Source organism: Marmota monax, unplaced genomic scaffold (assembly GCF_021218885.2).
Source record: "Marmota monax isolate L192 unplaced genomic scaffold, Marmota_monax_Labrador192_F-V1.1 WCK01_AAM20220418_F8-fsc00024, whole genome shotgun sequence".
Lineage (NCBI taxonomy): Eukaryota > Metazoa > Chordata > Mammalia > Rodentia > Sciuridae > Marmota > Marmota monax.
In genome coordinates, this window is record NW_026695224.1 from 35050092 (window position 1) to 35059939 (window position 9848).

Sequence of the window (9848 nt, forward strand, 5' to 3'; positions counted from 1 at the left end):
CGGCTGGGCCTGGACACGAGGTGCGCGCCGCGGACGAACGAGAAGCCCGCGCGCCCCCGACCTGCTGCGTCTGCGTCCGCACTACCGGCCGCAGCTTTTTATCCCTGCGCCGGAAGGCCCCGCCCACCGCCGCCCCTACCCTCCCTCCAAGCCCCGCCCACCGCCCTCCGCGGTTGGTCCGCCCCAGTAGGCCCCGCCCCCCGCCCTGCCGAGAACCGTCCCAGCAAGCAGCTTGGAGCACGTGGAGCGTCGCAGACCGGACCGAGCTGGCGGAGTCCGGGCGACCAAGTTCGGGGCTTGCGCGCCGCCCCATCCCTACTCCCCGGGCGTGCGGGCCGCCTAGGGGCCCTTTGTTTGGCGTTCCCCTCCCCCTTGCAGCCCTCCCCACCTAGCCCAGGCGGGAGCAGGTGGCCTGGGGCCAAGTGCGGGAAGGGTGGGGTTGGGGTGTGGTGTGCTCGCCCACCCCCTGACGGGAACCCGGGCCCAGTTCTGCATGGCCCGAGGTGATGGAACACTCCCCAGCCCCGCCAAGTCTGTGGTCCCAGGCTTCTGGGAGCTGGGGCAGCACGTGGCTCAGCTCAGTCCTGGGGAACTGAGTCACAAGGCTGTGGGTGTGCTTGCCGGAGAGCAGGGGAAAAACCGGCCATTTAGGAGCCCATTTCTGCACTGAGAGAATCCCATTTTATCCCAAGTCGAATCTTGTCAGAAACCTGTGATGTGGGGCACACGCTCTCAGAAACAGGGGCACAGGCTTTGGGAAACCAGGGTCTGCTTATGCTCGATCAGTATTATGAGGTCTTCTCTGAAAGAGCAAGAGTGAGGACCCCCACCCCCAAACCTAAATGGGCTTCCCAGGCAGGCTGCTGTCATTCCTGGGATAGGCCAGAGGCATCTGAGGTAGGAAGGCTGCAAGGTGACGTGGTCAGAAGTCAGAGGAGGGGCTGCTGGGATCCAGGGTCCTAAGCACCTGCTGAGTGCACAGGGAAAACGCAGTCAAGGGTCAGGCCCAGGCAGAGAAGCTCTTGGCACACTCCGTCATTCCCCTTTACTTGTCATAAGGTGTCCTGGAAAGGCCAGCAGGAGAAGTGGGCATGGGGGGAGGCCTTTGTTCCAGAGGACAGTGCAGCCACCAGGGTGAACACCAGCGTACAAGCCTGGTGTCATAGCAGGACAGTCTGCTGAGCCACAGTGTGCTCCCCAGAACCCTGAGGAGTGGCCATGGTGGAAGGAGGTCAGACCTCTGCCATCTTTGGTCTGCTAACTGCTGCTGGGAAGCTGGCTGTCCTTAGAGCCCCAGCAAGGGGTTATTCGTGGGGAGGCCAACACATATCTTTCTAGACCCCCCAAGTGAGCTGGTCATCCTTCCAGAGTGATAAAACTGCCTGAATTTTCTGCAGCACAAGAAGCCAGAGCAGAGCAGCCAAAAGGTCACACACACATGAACTTGCGACACTGTATGTTGCCTGAGTTGGTGCCTAGGGAAAGATTAAAAAAAAAAAAAAAAAACACTCCCTACTCTGGCTTCTCACACTGTCCTTTCAGAAGGCAGAAAACCATGTGACCAACTTACTGAGCCCTTGCTAAGACTTCAGTGTACAACTTCTAATTTAATAAGGCAGGTGCCAATTCTTGGTGGTATTTTATCAATGAGGAGACTGAAGCTTTGCAGCTATGTAATCTCTCTGGCCAGCGAGTGGGCTAGAACCCCATCCTTTGGCCCCCAAACCATTGGATTCTTTTAAGCAATTTGCCTCCACCCTTTACCTGTGGTTTCTTTATCTTTAGATGGTCAGGTTTCTGTTTCTATGATTCATAGATTGTAAGACATCACCATCTCAGTGTGCATTTTGATTTCACAAGTTGGCAGTTGTTTGGCAAAGCCACGGGAGAGGTCCCGAGCACTGTCACACCAGATCCATGCTGCAGTCACCTTCAGGGTAGAGTCTTAGTACAGGCGCATAACTGCAGGTGCTTCCAGAGCTCTGGGCCACAGAGAGGTGGCCAGCAGTGGTACGGGGAGTGCAAAATCACACCCAGAATAAGCCAAGGACACTACAAGAGACCCAGAGAGCGGTCACAAGGAGCCACGCATGCCCAAATGGGCTTTCTGGGGAGAGTCCTAGAAATGAGTCCAGCGTGAGAATTACCAAGGGAGGTGAAGGGAGCCCCAGGTGCGTGGAAGGGCCCTGGGGCGGTTGATGGAACAGTTGTTGCCTGGGAGTGGGGCTGTGGAAAGCTGTGGCAGACCTTGTTTGGGAAGAGGGCTACCATGTGTGAGTGTCCTCAAGGCCCCACAAGGACTGCCCACGCCCACACCGTTACTTTTCATAGGGGTTTTCACCTGGGCTCCTTCCTGTGAGTTTTGCTTTGGTATGTGGACAACTCACACTTTGCCCCTGCTAGCTGAATTAATCCTGACTCCTTACCAGACACTGAAAACTTAAATCTTTGTAAAGAGTGCCATCTAACGGTCGGAGCAGTGGCAGCGTTTTGTTTTTTTTTTTTAAGATTTACTTTTTAGTTGTAGTTGGACACAATACCTTTATTTTATTTCTTTATTTTTTAGTGGTGCTGAGGATGGAACCCAGGGCCTTGCACATGCCAGGCGAGCGCTCTACTGCTGAGCCACAACCCCAGCCCCGGCAGCGTATTTTCTAAACAGACTCAATTCAGCCCCTGGTCCAAGTGCAGCTCTTGAACTGACTTATTAAGTGTTGTGTCATTTGTCCTAGTGCAGGCTGGAGAGAGAACGGCTGGACATGTCTGTAGATAGATATTTGAGGGTTTCTATCAAAATCCTTGAAATTGCCCTTTCCCTTGACCAGTCACTCCACTCTGGGAGGGTCTCTGAGGAGTACAGAGGGATGCTGTGTCCTGTCTGCGGCTACTTATTACAGCTCTAAAAAATAACAGCCAGTGCTGAAACAGCATGTCCAGAGATCTGCTCTGGTCACGCCACACGACACAGAGTGCCTGATCATGAAAACTCCCGCTGTGACAGTGTATGCTGAAGTGACAGTGTCCATGATCCTGTCATTCTGCTGGGGACCATTGAGATGCTTTGGCTGAGATGGGACCTCACATGATTTTTTTTTTAAATTTTTTAGTTAATCGTGGGCACAATATCTTTATTTTGTTTATTTATTTTTATGTGGTGCTGAGGATCGAACCCAGGGTCTCACAGGAGAGAGGCGAGTGCTCTGCCGCTGAGCCACAACCCAGCTCCTCACATGCATTTTTTGAGGTCTGGAAAAGCTGTTCTTTCATAGCAATTTTTCTGTCCTTCAGATGGCAGGTATGGCTTGTCCCAGGGCATCACCTCTTTTCGGGGAAACATTCCCCTGGGCCTCTGGGGTCAGGGAGGAATGGCCTTTCAGGAGCTTAACAGCCCTGGAGGACAGTGTATGTATCTGCTTCATTGGGTCAGACAGAGGTGTTTTGAGGTGACAGCCCAGTTTTAGGAAGCCCCTCTCACCTGGACGGGGCTCAGGCTGGGGGCCCTGCAGCCACAGAAAGTGGGCTGGACCTGGACCCACAGACAGAGGTGAGCGTTCCTCCCCCTCCCCTGAGCTCTACATGGTGATTGTCAATGATCTCCGGGTGGCAAAGGGTGGGGGGCGGAGGATTTCATGCCACAGTACAAGCCACAGGTTTGACAGGTGGTTGTCCATCTTGAGCCTCTGGGGCCTCTGGGCAGAGCTGCTGAAGGAACCCAGGTACATCCTAGCTCCTCACTTCAAGCAAGGCTTTTCTGTTTCTGTGGTCTCACCTTCTATAGCACAGGAGTCCGAACTTACTGCATGTGAGCTAAAGCACACAGAGTGCTTAGAGGAACCCGCTAACCGTGGTGTCCATGGTAGCAACAGCTATCTAGGAAACAACTTGGGGAACTGTGCACCAGGAGGGGATGCAGACACCCAGGCTGGGGCTTGTTGCACACAACTCTTCTCTGCGTTTCTCGGTTGTTTCCAAACTTTCTTCAATGAGCATATTTTCCCCTTACCTTGCTGAGCTGTTGCAAAGTCCCATTTTACAGGTCCATGCCATGGACGAGGATGTAGCCAGTGAGGGCGGGGCGGTCTGTCCCCTTTCCAATCTGCAGTCCCCTCCACACTCCCGCCCTGGGGAAGGCAGGGCTCTGAACTGTGGTGCTTGGCTGCTGTGCCCCTAGCTCTGCAGGGACAAATTTGGATAGTTTTTCAGGGAGTACTCCGTGGCCTCGAACACCTTGGATTTGCTGAAGTGACCTCGACATCTTTTTCGACTGCCGAGGGGTCTCCACCAGGTGTGTGTCCTGTGACGCGAGCCTGTTTCTGCAGTGGGGCGAGGGCTCTACCTGCCCTTGCTGGGTGAGACTTTCAGTACGGGGACGGAGTTTCGTTTTTGAAAGCCATGCTCTCATTACACACAGCAGATAGGTCTTCCTGTGTGCTCTAGGTTGGCCCCTGCCACTTCTGAATCCTGAACACTGACCGTCCAGCTGGGGCCAGGCCTTGAAGGAGCCTTTTTCCATTTAATTTCTGGGACAATCACGATTAGTCTCCAGTAATGCGCCCTGCTCACAGCTGCAGAAGTAGGTGACCAAGCCTGGCCTCAGACCCAGGCGGCCGTCCCCAACCTGCGATGCTGCAGCCTTGCGCTGTGTCCTTCCCACAGGCCAAAAACCAGCGGCGGATTCTCCTGTGCAGCTGCTCCTGGGAACTACTGTGACTGTCCTTCAGGCCACCCACTCCCCTTCAGATGCTGGCAAGTTCCCCCAAACCTCTGAGGTGCCTGAGGGTGGAGCAGTATGCACAGTTGCAGGGGATCCCGCAGCCTGGACCTGCCGAGGGAGCATTCTAGGGCCACCTCCCCTGCTTGAGTTCAGGTTGGTAAGAGAGCACTTGCCTTGTCCCTGGTGACTCCATGGTGTGTGGAACAGCAGTCCTCAGGCTGCGCCTGCCCTGGTGACTCCATGGTGTGTAGGACAGCAGTCCTCAGGCTGCGCCTGCCCTGGTGACTCCATGGTGTGTTGGACAGCAGTCCTCAGGCTGCGCCTGCCCTGAGTGACTCCATGGTGTGTAGGACAGCAGTCCTCAGGCTGCGCCTGCCCTGGTGACTCCATGGTGTGCGGATCAGCAGTCCTCAGGTTGTGCCTGCCCTGGTGACTCCATGGTGTAGAACAGCAGTCCTCAGGCTGTGCCTGCCCTGGTGACTCCATGGTGTAGAACAGCAGTCCTCAGGCTGTGCCTGCCCTGGTGACTCCATGGTGTGCAGGACAGCAGTCCTCAGGCTGCGCCTGCCCTGGTGACTCCATGGTGTGCGGATCAGCAGTCCTCAGGCTGCGCCTGCCCTGGTGTCTCCATGGTGTGTGGATCAGCAGTCCTCAGGCTGCGCCTGCCCTGGTGACTCCATGGTGTGTAGAACAGCAGTCCTCAGGCTGCGCCTGCCCTGGTGACTCCATGGTGTGCGGATCAGCAGTCCTCAGGCTGCGCCTGCCCTGGTGACTCCATGGTGTGTAGGACAGCAGTCCTCAGGCTGTGCCTGCCCTGGTGACTCCATGGTGTGCGGGACAGCAGTCCTCAGGCTGCGCCTGCCCTGGTGACTCCATGGTGTGTAGGACAGCAGTCCTCAGGCTGTGCCTGCCCTGGTGACTCCATGGTGTGTGGATCAGCAGTCCTCAGGCTGTGCCTGCCCTGGTGACTCCATGGTGTGTGGATCAGCAGTCCTCAGGCTGCGCCTGCCCTAGTGACTCCATGGTGTGTAGGACAGCAGTCCTCAGGCTGTGCCTGCCCTGGTGACTCCATGGTGTGTAGGACAGCAGTCCTCAGGCTGTGCCTGCCCTGGTGCCTCCATGGTGTGTTGAACAGCAGTCCTCAGGCTGTGCCTGCCCTGGTGACACCATGGTATGTAGAACAGCAGTCCTCAGGCTGTGCCTGCCCTGGTGACTCCATGGTGTGCGGGACAGCAGTCCTCAGGCTGCGCCTGCCCTGGTGACTCCATGGTGTGTAGGACAGCAGTCCTCAGGCTGTGCCTGCCCTGGTGACTCCATGGTGTGTGGATCAGCAGTCAAGCTGCGACTGCCCTGGTGACTCCATGGTGTGTGGAACAGGAATCCTGAGGCTGCACCTGCCCTGGTAACGCCAGTGTTTTCCCTAGGCTACTCCAGTTTGGGTTTGAGTGCTGAGGTGGATGACCCCACCTTGTTTGTACATGTGAACCACCACCACCCGCTGGTAGAACCATTAGCCATAATTGAAAAATAAATTCATCATGTTAATGAGAATGACCACCGTGAGCTTACCAAATCAATCAGAAGCCATGGATGGTGGGTGATCCAACTTGTGTTGGACTCATGAGCTTTCAGACACCCAGACCTGAATGAAGCAGCGCCCTCACTGGCACCCATAAAGGGTGGCACCCTGCCTGCATCACCTGTCACTCATCACGAGACTTGCCCAGAATAGTCATCTCAGTGACAAACCTCTGAATCTCTGTCTTTGGGCTTGACCTATTGTGACGATCACCAAGCCCCACTTCACACCGACATCTCAACCTGCCTCCACACTGACACTCTGAAGCTGCCATCTATGTGGACCGTGGCTCTGAACAAGCTCTTTGCTGGTTCCTAATCTTGTCCGACCACCTGCAGCGACTCTGTGTCCACATCTGCTCTCTGCCTTTGCCGTTGCTCAGCCTCCTGGACCCTGTGGCTGTCTTGACCCTTCCTTAGCCCTTCTGTAACAAAAAGCTGTGGAGGCAGATGTGTGGCTTGAGTGTTCAGATGTTAGAGAGAAGATCAGAATAAAGGACCTGCCATTGCCAGGCTGCTGCCATTGCCATTGCGGGCGGCCACAGTATCCAGAGAGCTGCTGCCGGGGAGCGTCAGTCCTGACCTGTGGGAAGCCATGGGTGTGTCTGTCTAAGTTAATGACACACACTCCTGACGGGGGAGACCCCGAGTCTGGCTCTGGTGCTGGGTGGATGGAAGCACCATTTCCTGTGAGGGGGCCATGGGTGCTGAGCTGGGGACATGGCAGCAAATGCCATAGCCCACTTGGGGGCAGGAGGGGGAGTCAGTGAAGCCTGGTCAGCATGTGCACACACATCCTCGGGCTCAGGGGCCTTCCTGGGGACATGCGGGGACTCGGCAGGGGAGAGGTGGCACCTAGGCCCCTAGGAATGTTCCTGGGCAAAGAGGTCGGGGGTCCTGGATGGCCCAGGGACGGCAATGGTGGGGGGGGGTAGTGGGCAGTGGGCGCTGTCCTTAGAGGCTGGCCGGGGTGGGGGGCCGCTGGGCGAGGCCTGGCCCCAGCCCACAGCAGCCCGTGCAGGGGAGGCCCAGGCGGGAGCCGCCGCGGTTCTCATACTTTGTGATCTTACAAAGGAGACAGAACATGAAAGCAAAGGCAGGAAGCCGTTCCCAGGACAATGGCCCCGGGGCTCCTCAGAACGCAGCCCGGGCCACCCCTCCGCTCCGCCAGGCCTGGAGCTGCCCTGTTTGTTTTTGTGCCGGTGCTTTGAGGGCTCCGACCTGCGTCTTTCCTCTGCGTTCCAGGGCTGTGTGTGCAGCCTGGTCCCTTCCCGGGTGCGTCCGCCTCTCTAGGCTGACATCAGCTCTTAAAATAGCCCCCGAGACCACATTTTCAGGAGGCAGAGACTCTGTGTTCTCGGGGGAAAGTCCCTGTCACGGCTGAAATGAAGAAGGCAAACTGCCAGCCCCAGGGGGTGGGCACGACAGCATGGCACAGTCCACGGACCCCCAGCCCGGGTGCCCGGTCCTTCCTCCCTCTGCATGGTGGGCCTTTCACACTCTGTCCCCGGGTCCCTGGGAACGGACAGCTTGTGGAGAGTTGGCTGTAGATTCTGTCGCCACCAGAGCTGGACCCCGAGACCCGACCTCCATCTCGCCCCTCCAGAGCCAGCAGGGTGGCACCTCCTGGGGCACGTGGTGGCGCAGGCGCTCCTCTCTGATGGGCCTTCCTGTGGCTGCAGTCATGGTGGACGCTGTCCTCTGGGCTCTACTCCACGCGTTTCCTTTACTAACCGCACACACTGAAGGGCAGGAGCAATGAGCTGCCCGGCCCCATGCCTAGGGGAGACCCACAGGCTTCTCAGCCTTGCAAGTGAGACTCGGTTTCCCCACTAGGAAAGGAAGGGCTTCAGGGGACACTGGCAGGACTCCTGACAGCTCTTGTCCCTCCTACGCCACGCAGCCACCTGGAGAGATTTGGAAATGACAGCACTGTGTGCTTCAGGATGAGGGCGGCCTCCCCATTGACCCTGGCCTGCGGTGGATGAGGACCGAGTGTGTGGGGAAAGGTCAGCCTGGTGCGGGAGTGCAGCCAGCTGTGTGCCCAGCCTCTGGTGCCTGCGCGGCCTGCAGCGGGCAGACATTCCTCACTGAAAGGTCCTGAGTGAGGGGAGCCGGTCACAGGAGCAGGGCAGGAGCACCTGCAGCAGACCTCTGCTTTCCCACTTGTGTCTGGACACCCAGGCCAGCATGACCTCTCGGCCAACAGGACACAGACATGATCTTCTAAAAGCAAAACACTTTCTTTTTTAAACACAGCCTTGAGCCAACACCTGGGGCCTGGGAGGGGCGGGCCTCCTGGTGATGCTGGTGACCCTGACACTCACTAGTGCCAGAGGCCCTCTGGTCCCATCCCAGGGCTGGTGTCCTGTCTGCAGGGGCTGAGCAACTGCAGGGCCGGGGCCTCCTGAAGGCACCCACGTCCTGACGCCACTCAGTGCAAGATTTGGGGCTTCTGACCTCCAGAACCCTAGGAGCCGACCTGGGCCCACGAGAGGCCACGGAGCCACGAACTCACATTCACACGGAGGGCAGCCCCGTCGCCAGAGGATCAGCAATGGCTGCACTTTCCCAAATGACAAGAAATACTTGGGTGTCCAAAGTACACCGAAGAATACCTCCACCTGTCCCAGAGACAGGATCCAGGGTCGGAACCAGCTCCAGGCCACCCAGGTGTCACCCAGCCCCTGGGAAACAAGGAGAGTTCTGTGGCCTCCTGGTTGGACATCCAGGGGCGGCCATCGCCGGGCGCAGGCGTTGGTCTCTGCAGGAAGAGATGTGCTCCAGGAAGCTGCTTGCTGCTTTCGGCTGGGGCCAGGCTGCCGGTCACGGCCACCACAGGAAGGCCTGAGACGGAACAGGCCCAGCCTCTGCCAAGGGAAGCTGCAGGTGCAGCGCCCACTTTGATCCCTGAGGCTGTTTGAGGAGCTCAGTGAGGGTTTATCCTGTGTCCCCAGAGCCACAGGGGTCATCACTGGGCTGGACAGACAGCAGCATCTACTTGTTTATCTGACAGTGAGCTGATGTTCAGAGAGGGCCATTAGGTTGTTTGCAGAACCCCGTCTCCCCTGAAGGAAGAATTTTAATGCTATAAAATAAAGATATTATGTTGGTGGGGATTTTATCTATGCACATGATCAGGAAAAAACACAAAGACTCCTGCTGTGAGGCAGAGGGCAGCTGTTGGCTCACACTTTGCCCAGGTGGAGCAGCGGCCAGTCTGGATCCAGGGCTGGAGCTGTGGCCGGCCGGCTTCCTGGTGGGCCAGTCCCCTCAGTGGAAGGAGCTGCCAGGAGCTCTGAGCTGGCCCTTCATTCACTAACAGAGATTCACCGAGCACCCCTCCCCGGCCGCGAGCCAGGCTCTGTCCTAGATGGCTCAATTGTCCTTGTCCCAAGGAGCTTAAGTTCCCTGAGGCAGAAGCAGTAAGTACAGAGCACACCTGGCAGCAGGTCCTGGGAGACACAGGGTAAGGCCTGGAGCAGGACGGCGGCGGAGGCTGGTGCAGAGGCCGGGGGACTCCAGGTGGAGGCAGGAGGCAGCAGGACCCAGCCCC